Below are 11464 nucleotides of genomic sequence, written 5' to 3'. Positions count from 1 at the left end.
ACACCAGACAATCGCCTTCAAAAACCCGCTGGCACCGTTCGTTTGTATTGCGATGCACGCGAATATATACTTCGGTCCAGCCGTGCATTTACTTCTCCCGCACTGAAGCAGGCATGCCTTCGTTGACGTGTCGTCAATGTTACCTAGCTCGCAATATGGTTATGCACACAAGAATGGGAAGCAGCGACTACAGCATGCTACAACAACGCTCACTCCCGCGAACGCGACTGGACGCAAACAAGAAAGTTGTTCTCGAGTTTCTCCTCTACGGTAAAGATGATAAGTAATACTCACCCAAGAACTTGACGATTGTTCGCCCATAGATCTCCAGGCCGCCGGAAAGCGTCGCTGACCTGCAGATGTTCTGGATACGGAGAAAGACTTGTAAAGCACGAGAGGTAATTAAAGCGCATGTGTCAAGGCGAGAAATCTCTAGGAGATGCGAAGATCGTTGGATAGACGAAGGCTCAAGAACAAGCCTCACAAATGCATCGCACCTTGCCGTCGTACAAGATGACTGGAACAGCGAAGCGCATGCGGGCTCTTGCGACGCGTGCCTTCGCCATCTGTCCACGAAGCTTCTCGGTGTGCGCAGCTTGGGAGCATTGCTGAAAGGAAGAAAAAAGGTCGGGGCTCAATATTTGGGGGGGGGGGGGGGAAGCTGAGCGGCCAATGTTGCTAGAAACGAATTGCGCCCTGGACGGCTGCATCCAGACTGGGTACGTGATGGGACTGATGCTCACCTTCCCAGAATATGGCGCGCACGTGTAACAAACCATCCGAACCAGATTTCCTCACCGAGCGGCTGAACAGGTGTAATGTGAAAATAGTATTGGCCAGGCCATGAAGGTTAGATGCCGAAGATCTGCTTAAGTTCGAATAATAAAGAAGTGCACGTCTATTGTAAGATACCAAATCACTTGAAAGAGGCCACATATGTTTCTTCGACATATATCAAGTTTTGTTCTCCAGTAAATATGAAAGCCTGTTATTCTGTTTCATATGTTCGGTGCCCTGTGCGCGCTGCATTTGAGAGAAATAAGAAAGAGAAAGAAGTTATCGAGAAATGGCACCTCGAAACTCCTACCACCGACCATGAACTCCACATTGAAATGTGCTACATCTCAAGGGCATACACGCTGCCGCGTTGTTTCCAGTGTGGCATGCGGTCACAATGCATTATACGGCCATGTGCTGTGCGTGGTCAGCCCACATTAAATAACACCAGGTGGTCGAAAGTTACCAGGAGCTGCCCTCTACGGTGTCTCTTCCACACTTATTTTACTCCCTTCATCTGTCCTGCCATCTGGCACCTGGCAGCTGCCTGTGGCCGTTGGTAGGCCTTCCGGGAAGACAGGCGTCACCATTGAGTAATGCCGTCACATCCTTCAGGGAATGGAAATTGTGACCGTGTGAAGTCATAACGAGACCACGGGGCTTCATTGTCTCGAACAAGCAAATTGATGACAAACTACGCCAGATTTTTTTCGTGATGAGGTTTCTAACGTCGCATTCATATGAGATACGCTGAATGCAATGGCCTCGTAATAGAGCTGCCGCTTCGAATTAGGGGGGCGCTGGTTCCTATCCCCTATAGTGCCTCAGGGTACCTACCAGTTTTCTGATATGTACAATATTCCCTCAGCCTGGTGCTCTTTTTCTGGGGTGAAGTGCCCGAGGAAAAGGTATCCTAAAAAGGTACCTAACAAAGAAAAAGTACCTCAAAAACTTGGTTGCTTTTGAAAGTATCGTTAGAAAGAGCAGACGAATGCGATCATCAGGAACATTTTTTTACATTGCTGAACTAGTTTTTGTTTTGAGTTTAGACTTTCGACATTTCCAACATGAGGGACCTGACTGAATCTAATCCGTTTTACTATAGCGTATAGTTTTCAATGCATTCTTCACAAGAGATTATGACGACATATTAGGGACAAACTTTCAACGGAAAGTGGAAGGGAGGATGGCAGCAAGGCATAGCTAAAAGCATTTCATGCTCTTAAAGATAGAACAGCAACCCTTCTTGCTGCGGCCACTGTATGGATGATCACTCGACAGACAGTTTGAGAAGCATGTATCGCAAACAAAAAAGCAGGGACCACCTCCGCTGTAGTTATTACTACTGGAAAGTAAGCTAGGTTCTATACGAGCAGCCTCAAACAATCTTGTGTCTTTGGGGTCTTTCCTGGCCGCAACACGCGCTGCGATTTTCACACTTGATCCTTCAGCCCTGGTACATCTTGCGCATGCGCTTAATGAAACTGATGTTATCACTTAGCTTTAAATATTGTTTCTTTCGGTTTATTTTGCATCTGTACCCATACGGATGTGTCTGGTTTGTACAATCGCTACTCATTCCCGGTTGTGTCGACTTTGTGTCTCTGTGTGTGCACTCTTAGCTGTCTCAAAAAAGGGCGACTGCCCGAACTTCTTCAAGCCCTTTGCCCTCTTAACCAACTCACAGTTCCTGCAGGATCTCGGAGAAGGCGACAGCCTCCGGCTGCCTGCAGGCCTTCAGCAGCTGCTCGAACACGTCCTGCGAATGACGGGGTGCCCGAAGCGGCTCTACCGGCGATACGAAGCACGGGGCGACAGCAGCTGCCGCGGCGCACCAAGCGTTTTGTTGGTGCTGGTCGAATGAACAGGCACCGAGAACCTCTTCCGATGGGCACTTGTTCTCAGGCAAAGCCAAGTAGGCAGTGTCCTCCGAGAGACCGCTGTTGTTCACATGCGACAACTCTGCGAGAGTGTATCGGGAACACCCTGAGTTCACAAAACAGTTACACATTGTTGACAGCCAACGTTGGAGTAGATTTCAGTTACAGAGCTATTACTCGTTACTATTCACTTGGATAATAAAACAAAAACTGATGCGTAATGATACAAATTAATATTTTAAATTGTTAAATGAGCAAAGCAAAATAGACGAAAAACTTCCTTCAGTGGGCCAGCGCGCATGAAGTCACATTTTAATCCGACAGATGCTCAACTCTAGAGTCTCGAAACCAATGCCTTTCGTAATATTTGAAGATGATTCAGTTAAGGACGAAATGCTTTTAGCGCCCGTTATCGGCAAACTCAGGCGAACATCTTCAATAACCGCGGCGAACTTTACTGGCCGAACTCAATGATTATCGCCCACGGTTACTGAGCCTGAGAGCCTTGGTGTAATTATGGCCGCAGCGGCCGCATCTGTAGACAGGAGGAGAAATGGAAAATGTGTCTGCGTGATGTGCGATGTCAGTGCGCGTCAAGAAAACCCATGTGATTTAACTTATTCCGGAGCCCCTCGCTCAACGTCCGCGATAGGCTATGTGTCTTCTTATAATTGGAAAAATAATTGGACGTTTTATCTTGTTTAGGATAAATGTGATACAGGTGCGCCAGCACAAGTCGTTGAGGTTTGTTCAACTTCGAGCAAAGGTCGGAGAAATCAGTGAGTGAGAGGTTCAGCGCTGGCGCTCTGAAACTGCCGTTTGGGCATGACGCGATATCGTTAATGGGTTAATACTCATATATACGCAATTGGTCGTTCTCTAATTTACATTCATATATCGCTGGGAGTCCTCGTACTCCTCCTGGCGCAGTGGTATAGCGGTTAAGCAATGCGCTAGTGCCCCGGGATGGCAGGTGCTGCCACCGGTAGGGTTGTGCGGCCCGGGTTGGCCTTCCCGAGCAATCTCCAATAACTGCCACCTGCCACAGTGGGGAGTTTGCTCACAATCTTAGGGTCAGGTTGTGATGGCTGCATAACGTCACGTGATCTAGGGTGCCCCCTAGGTTGCTTATGCGGGGATTTTCTCCTCACACGAGGGTACCGACGAGGGTACCGAGGGCGACGCCAGATTTTCTGCAGAGCGGGAACCTTAACGTTATAGCGTTAAAACTGTCTCAAACTGTCACAACTGCGATCGCTCTTAAACTCATCCCGATCGCATTGCCTCAGCTGGCAAATCCTGGCACACTACTCCCCCCGCCCTCCCCCGTAACCCTAAAGCTCATAAGGATGCCTCGTTAAACTGACTGAAAATGGTAGAATCTCTGCAGGAAACATTCGAAATCATATGTGACCTATTTTTGGCTAACAACGTGCACGATTAACACTAGTCTCCAGTGAAGAAACTTTTGTTAATACGTATAACCAAAGGCCACACCAAAAAGGTGTCGTTCTTCAGCACCAAGAAAGTCCCTCACAAAGATGACGACGTAAAAAGTCGCATTTTATTTAACTACCTCTTTGGCATCAAATAGCATTATCCGCGTATAGAACATTTCATTCAGGATGTACAAAGTTTGCATGTATTACAAGGTATGTTGTTGAACTGTTTCAGTGAGCTAAGGAAGTTGGACTGAGGGGATCAGGGAAGCAACAACACCAGGCATAGAGTGCGGCAGAACATGAAGATTCGTTTGATTTCCTTTGTGTTTAATTACCTGCACACTTCTAAATTATTTGCCTAAGTACAACAGCGTAACGTTTTCCTGATGCTAGAAGATCATCTAGCTAAAATTAAATCAGCTAACGAACAAAAGTTGTTTACCCCAGTCTGCTAACCCGGAGCGTCTTCTCTCGTCGCGCTGGTGGTGATGGGAAGGCTGCCACTCCAGGCGCTGAGGCCGCGATTCATGCAAGTCAGCCCAGTTGCCCTCTACGACTTCGGTCTCATCCGTGCCGTCCTCACTGGCATCGCTTCTTCGGCAGTATATATCGTCCAGGAGGGGGGTCTCAAAGGCCTCAGTGCTCGCACGATTCGCATCGTCGGCTCTGTTGACGTCATCTCTGGTGCAGCCGCCGTAGGAAGACGTCTGAGGACGCGGTGCCAGCTCCTCCGTACGCAAGGTGCCGCCGTGGTATTCGGCGGCGCTGAAGTCTTCGAGCACCCCTCCGCAAATGGTCGGGTTATAGCCCAGGAGGTCTGGCCAAACGGCGTCCCGAAGCCATCGTTTCAATCTTCCACCCACGTTCAACGGTTGATGTGTGTCGCTGCTGACGCTCACTGAGAGTTGCAGACGCCATATGTTAGGGAGGTATATGGAAAAGTAAGGAAATGGGTAGATGTTCGGTCAAAAGACCTCAGGCTAATGGCTTCATTTTCACCGGTTTCGTGGTACCCATATGCAGTCCAGTAGGATCTAAATACCTATTAGTTAAAAAAAAAACCATCGTCCTCATCAAAATTTTCTGGACCTTAATATGATGCTCGCATGGAAGCTGTTTGGCCTGAAGACTTTTGAGCCAGTTTGCACTGCATTGAACAAGAGCAACTTGGAAAGGAAGAATGGCCGACTAATGAGACGAAGTAGGGAAACAGGGAATGTAACATTGTGCAAACGACTGAAATTATTAAGCGGTTACTTCCTCCAAGGGAAGAACCAAGCAGCGGACCGCATTCCAATAAAATCGGTTGTTAGTTTATTGTTTCTCGATCTACTTCTTCTCCCAGACCTCTTGGTAGCTTAATTCTTTAAACAGGAGATGCGGCTTTCAAATAGCGAAAAATGGAAGCATTAGCGTTTGCCGCTATGTCGGTGGCTCAGCCTTTCAACACCTACTTTCCCTCTCCGTTAACATCCGATCGCCACTCTTCGATCTCCGATGCTATCACTAGACGATGTGTACTTTTTGTTGCTGTACTCTGATTGGTTGTAGGCATGACGTCACAATATTTTGGCGTCACATGGCCTCACTGATTAGTTCCATTGGCTAATCCCATTAAGTCCGTAGTATATACGCCAGGTGTCGCAGCTAAATGACACCAAGCTTTAAATAAAAGACGAGTGTTCTAGCCCAGTGAAACCACCAGTGAAACCAACTGAGGGTTGTTCAGTGTCGCATGGCCTAGTCAGAAGTATCCTTTTTTCGATCTTTAAAGTCAATTAGATGGGTCTAGATAGCCGATTTTATAGTTATTGAGGAAAGAAGTGTCAATGGAAAAGTTGCAGATCATCTCGAAAAACAGCTAGCAGCGTTGTTTCCACCAAGGTACGATTGACGTAGCTTCATTTACTGGCTTTAAAAGGAAGCCATCGCGTAAACAGCTGTTGGCTCACATCTCCGCCCCAATGTGCACACAAAGGCTCATCGGGGGGCTCTCTTCAGAAGAAAAAAGGATTTCGTTCTCTAACACATATCTTGCGAGGTTCAAGTTCCACCGTTGTCCCGTGGTGTTGTCTATTGTGCGAGTTATGGTTTAAGGCAGGTAAAAAACTACTTTACGTAAACGGTAACTTTGCACGAACGTTTGCGTCAGCTGATTTTAAGTAAAAAGTTGAAACGTTAGCTAATTAGACACAATTATTATCTATGAATAACGAAAAATGTACTGCTATGTCACGCGACTGTAAACAAACCACACTGGATTTCACGCCGCTGGAACATTCCGTGGTTGGTTACATTCAGCTAGGACACTTGGTGTCTATATATACACCTGGGATGGTTCCTTACAATCGGTTGTGCAGCCTGCCACAAAGCAGGCTTCAGACAAACGTACGAACACACTATGTCTTAATGCCCGGAATGGCCACTATTCATGCTCCCGCACTGAAACCGGAGGCCTGAACACAATGGACTAAGTAGCTCTCCCCCCCCTTTCTTAACGACATTGTGCCCTTTTTTGCAATGCGCAGGTTCCCCGTGTTACTGTGCGCATGCTCACCAGTCTGGCGATGCTGCTCACCTTGGCGGTGATCGTGGTCGGCATTCACATGTACGCGCGCACAGCAGATATGACAGAAGACACACTCTCGGTTGGTGGGAACCAAGTCAACAAGTTGCGCAAGCCTGACCCGCGCATCTTCGACCTGACGCTGGGCCCGCCACCTACGGATGCACCTGCGCCTCACCAGGTGACTCGGCTGCACTATTCAAAAGTCTTGGACAGGTATTCATTTATTCGGAACGCCGTGGTCGTGGAGATAGTGTGCTGCATGATGGCTTGCGGCAAACAGAACTTAAATGATTTTAGTCACCCTTGTTAGGGAGTGAGCTTGCAGCACGCCGTATAGGTCACGCTAGACTTAACTTTGTTCTCTTTGGGTTTTTAGGCGAATACTCACCTACTGGCGAATGCTCACCCACTGGGTTTGTAGGTAACTTGGGCTGATCGAGAGCACTATTTTTTTTAACTCCTCTGATTTATGGCGCTCTCTAGATATATTTCTATTTAAGAGGAAGATTAATCTTTTTACACTTGTAGTATAAGCGAGATGATTTGATCGGTGTTGGCTGTCGGCCTTACGAGCACTGCAGTCATGAAGCCTTGAATACAGCAATCTACTCATAGCAGGAGCAACTGCGACTACATTAGGTATCAATAGACTTTTCCTAAAAACGTATGGCTAATATTAAAGTTATTTATTTCTAGGGCTCCTTGAAGATGAAAGATGCACCCAGTTCACCCGAGACGCATACCACCACCCAACCGCCAACGGAAACGCGTTCACCAACAACTGAGAGCAGCGGAGGCCATACGACCCGCACTACCAGCAAGACCAGTCTTGGGAACATGACCACTGAGAAGCCGACGCCGACACGGGTGCCCGAGCAAACCACAGCGCCTGATCGGTCACCAGGCGCGAACGAAACGGCTTCAGACAAGCAAGGCATGAAGGATCCACCCGTCCCTACTACTAACGTCAGTGATTCCCCCGTGCGTATTGCAACTAAACGAAGATAAGCGCACGCGAGTGGTGCTGACTGGTAGGATACACCCGATGGTCAAGTAGTAGTAGGGGTTGATTAAAATAATAATAAAAATAAAGGAAAAGGTTTTCGCTAACCCCGCCATCTGCCACCGATACTGAAGCACCTAAGCTTGGACAGCGGAAATAAAGGATAGCTGGCAGAATGGACAAATGAAATGAGAGAGGTGAGGGGACAGGCAGAGAAAATAGGGTGGAGAGGTAGTATACACAAAAACTATTTACGCAATAATAAATATGTACAGGTTGCGCGCGTGATTAGTTCATGATGAAGCATCGAAGGTCAAGGTAGATTACCACCTTCAAAAACTAACGCACAACTATGTTTATCATGGCTTTCATTTCCTGTTTTGAACACGTAAATCGATTGTCCGCCCTCAAGAATTATGAGTCCTTAGTTCCGTCACGTACAGCTACCCTCTGCGGAGAATGATTAGGAAACGTCCAGACGGTTGTGGGTCGCGCAGATTTCATTTTCCGTACATTTTAATATTGTGTGTAATGCAAGCCATTATTAGGTTTAGTTCTACTACACCAAACCAAGTATTTTCTAAACACCCGTGGCCACAAATATAATGAATATGTCTAGTTAGATGGTGAAAAAAATCCCAACGACCCATCTCGATGTTTTATTAAATGCTGTTTCTCGTCCCCTCCTGGAAGAGTTAATTGATTTTTTGTATCTTAGCAACTGACTGGCGCCTAGTAAAGCATTTAGAAATTAGCTTTACAACCACAAAAAAACAACTATGGCTTGAAGGTTGCATTAAACATGTAAGACTAATTATAAACGACGCGTACTAAAAAGAACCGCTCGAACCATAATGCTTGTTCAAAAAGAAATAATTTCCTTCGTCAAGTTTAAACATAAGCACAAAACGTATCACAAAAATCAGAGGTAGCATGCATGTATACAAACTCCATCAACATGGACGGCGAGGTGTGTTACAAACAACTAGAAAGGTTTAATTGCACTGTAATGTAGTGAGAGACCTTTTTGGGGAGTGGAATAAGCGACGGAGTTGGGAAAATTGCGAGTTTTCATCGCACGTGACATTGCAGTTGAGTTAAAACGTGTTTTTGCCCGTTGATACACAAACTGAAACGAATCCCGCCAATTTTATTTTTTGCCTAAGGTAGTCTGAAAACTCCTCCTGAAGATAGAAAATATTTCACAAAAGTAGCTTAAGCCTCATTTTGGGCTGCCAGGAACGTTTACCAGTAACTTTTTTTGTCACACTGCAGAAGGTAGTTTATTCCTTCTATTCTCTTAATTCTTCTGTCCACGTTAGGTCCGCTGTTCGTTAGATTTCGGTAGATTTTTTTCAGTTTTTAATGGACATGTAACGCAGTGTCTAGGAGAGCCTCGAACTGAATTCTTCATTTTATCTTTTTCGGCAGTACTGTCTGCATAGTGACATGGGGCTAGTTTCTTCTGGTCTCAGCAGAGTTTTGACATATATGTGCCAAAGTGTAATACAAAGGTCCTAAAAAACGTCTTTTACTGCATAGGACACGATTAGCATTGTTCTGCGGTATAATATTGTTTCATTTTTAGCAATTTTCTCGAGCTCAACTTCTAGCACGGAGCAAGTCAAGTCTTCCTCCGTGGCTTCTAGACTTGCGCGCCGTAAGGCCGTGACAGTGCCATGTGTACCCGTTTGTCTTCCACAGAGGGCGGTATATTTTGCCTAACAAGCCTGATTCAAACCACTGATTTTAACTCGACCTAGAGCAAGTTTCAAAGCAATAACATGCGTATCAAAGACTGTAACGTATCTGAAGTCCACGCTAGGCTGAAATAAAAATCATAACGCATTTTTGCAATCTAAGCCTAAAATATATTGACTTCAGTCTCGAGGCAGACCAGTGTTTCAGTTCGGCTAGTAAAGTTTTTCGGCATTTCCGCACACCACCGGCTTTGGAGAGAATATGTCTTTCGCTCCGCAAGTACCTATCTATGCCTGTTCTTTATCCTCTATATCAATGAACCATCGGCTGTTGAAACAAGTTTGGAAAAGTCCTTCCCCATTTCGGGCTCACAGTGTTCACGCGATATGACCCCAGCCTATTAAAAGTGTTTTTAGACTTAACGCAGTATTAATGGCGGAGCGTATGCAGCGACGAAGAAGGGAGAAATAAGGTTTTTTGCGCTGGAACATTAGGCTGCATAAGCAATATGCCTCTCATATCCTGACGGTAGTGCGGAGAGATAGGAAGAGGTAATCTGAAAAAAATTGCCAGTTATTGTAGAAAAACATAGTTCTACTTTCATCTCTGAAGAATGTTCACTTACGCTAGTGTTCACTCGTAGAGTTTTCAGCAAAGCAACCGGATTACTAATGCGATCGTAACCGCTGCCGACCGTAATATTACTTTCAACAGCTTTTCCGCTCCGTCACTCCTGGAAAGCTTGCCAAAATTAACAGTTCTCGACTGTTTACACACATCATATTCTTAACACGGAACATATCCGTGAACATATATCCTTTGGAGCGAGTTCGTTCGGTATGTTCTTAATCATAATCCGCCGGATGGTCAACAAGACTAAGTCAAGAAACACACGGATCGGCTCAAGGTTCATCCATCCGTATGCGTGCTTCTTCACTTTTGGGAAGCACATGACAAAAGTAACACATGAACCTCGCAAAAATATTTGATGTCCACTCGGGCCATGAGCTCCGTAGCCTATATATTTGGGAAGGAAACTGTGCATCTGCCCCAGTCAGCACTAGCGCTGCTTATGTGCTCAGTACCATCCACTGCCCAGTAACTTACCATGGTAGAGAGCCACGCTAGGAGCGGATAATCAAAGCTTACTTCTCCGCATGCAGAGCAGCAACGGCAAGGATGGCACAGTCTGCCCAACCGTCCACAAGTCCTTCTGCAATGTCAACGGAGCGGCGCAGTTCTTCTATGACCCGGACGAAGGATCGTGCCTATCTGCGACAGTGCAGAGGGCTCACGTGTGCAACCGCAGTCCGAACCAATTCGCCTCCATCGAGGACTGCTTGGCGGCCTGTGTCAAGGGCCGGTGGGCTCCTGAGCACCGTTGCTTTCAGAAGCCGCGGTTCGTAGCCTGCACTGCTGAAGACGCTCGCGGTGCCTGGTGGTTCCACGACGGCCGCAAGTGTGTCCCATGGTCCTTTGCGGGTGGCAGATGCCCGCTGGCCTCGGCACCCGTCTTTGACACTGCGGCCGTGTGCGGCGCGCAGTGCAACGATTCGCGGACACGTCGGGAGCGGGGATGCCTGCTGCCGGTGTCACAGTTGTGCGAACCTTCGCAGCTTCGCCTTCCGTTTTTTTTGCCGCTCCGTCGGTGACGGATAAAGGCACCGCGTTCCAGTGTCACAGGGTGGAGTGGGAATTTCTGCTTCGACACCGATGTTTATTGGGCTCCAACGCCTTCGTCAACCGGGATGAGTGCCACGAAACCTGTCGCCGTCGAACGCGACAATATTGACTGTTTTGTAGCGCTTCCTTCGGGAGTTGTCAAGATGGACATGAGCTCAGCTCCTATATCTCTCTTAGTACAACAAAGCACATTATTCTTCGACACCTTGGATTTTAAGGCTTTTCTTCGCTTCCAATGTGGTAGCGTTTCTAAGAGTGAGTACCATAAATGATGCTTTTGTTTTTACACGTTCACAATGCTACCTTACTTTAGCGCAATTCAGATCTTTTCGGATGTCCAGAACGAATAATCGCAAATTTTATCATTTCGATTCAAAACCCCATGTTTATACATTACTGCAAGGGTAAG

General features: G+C 46.8%; 1 long non-coding RNA gene and 1 pseudogene across 1 annotated transcript; one reads left to right on the top strand and one right to left on the bottom strand.

Moving 5' to 3' along the window:
• Positions 1-293: 293 nt before the first annotated feature.
• Positions 294-4611, bottom strand: LOC144105647 (uncharacterized). The gene is made up of 4 exons (XR_013308846.1): positions 4542-4611; positions 2463-2739; positions 498-608; positions 294-364 (listed from the first exon to the last, which is right to left on the bottom strand). It is a non-coding gene; the product is annotated as an uncharacterized LOC144105647 (long non-coding RNA).
• A 2054-nt stretch (positions 4612-6665) lies between these two features.
• On the top strand, positions 6666-11169 carry LOC144105637 (uncharacterized; annotated as a pseudogene).
• Positions 11170-11464: the final 295 nt, after the last annotated feature.

This window comes from Amblyomma americanum, chromosome 1 (genome assembly GCF_052857255.1).
Source record: "Amblyomma americanum isolate KBUSLIRL-KWMA chromosome 1, ASM5285725v1, whole genome shotgun sequence".
Classification (NCBI taxonomy): Eukaryota; Metazoa; Arthropoda; class Arachnida; order Ixodida; family Ixodidae; genus Amblyomma; species Amblyomma americanum.
The sequence above is the reverse complement of the archived record's forward strand: the minus strand, read 5'-3'. Positions and strand labels throughout refer to the sequence as shown.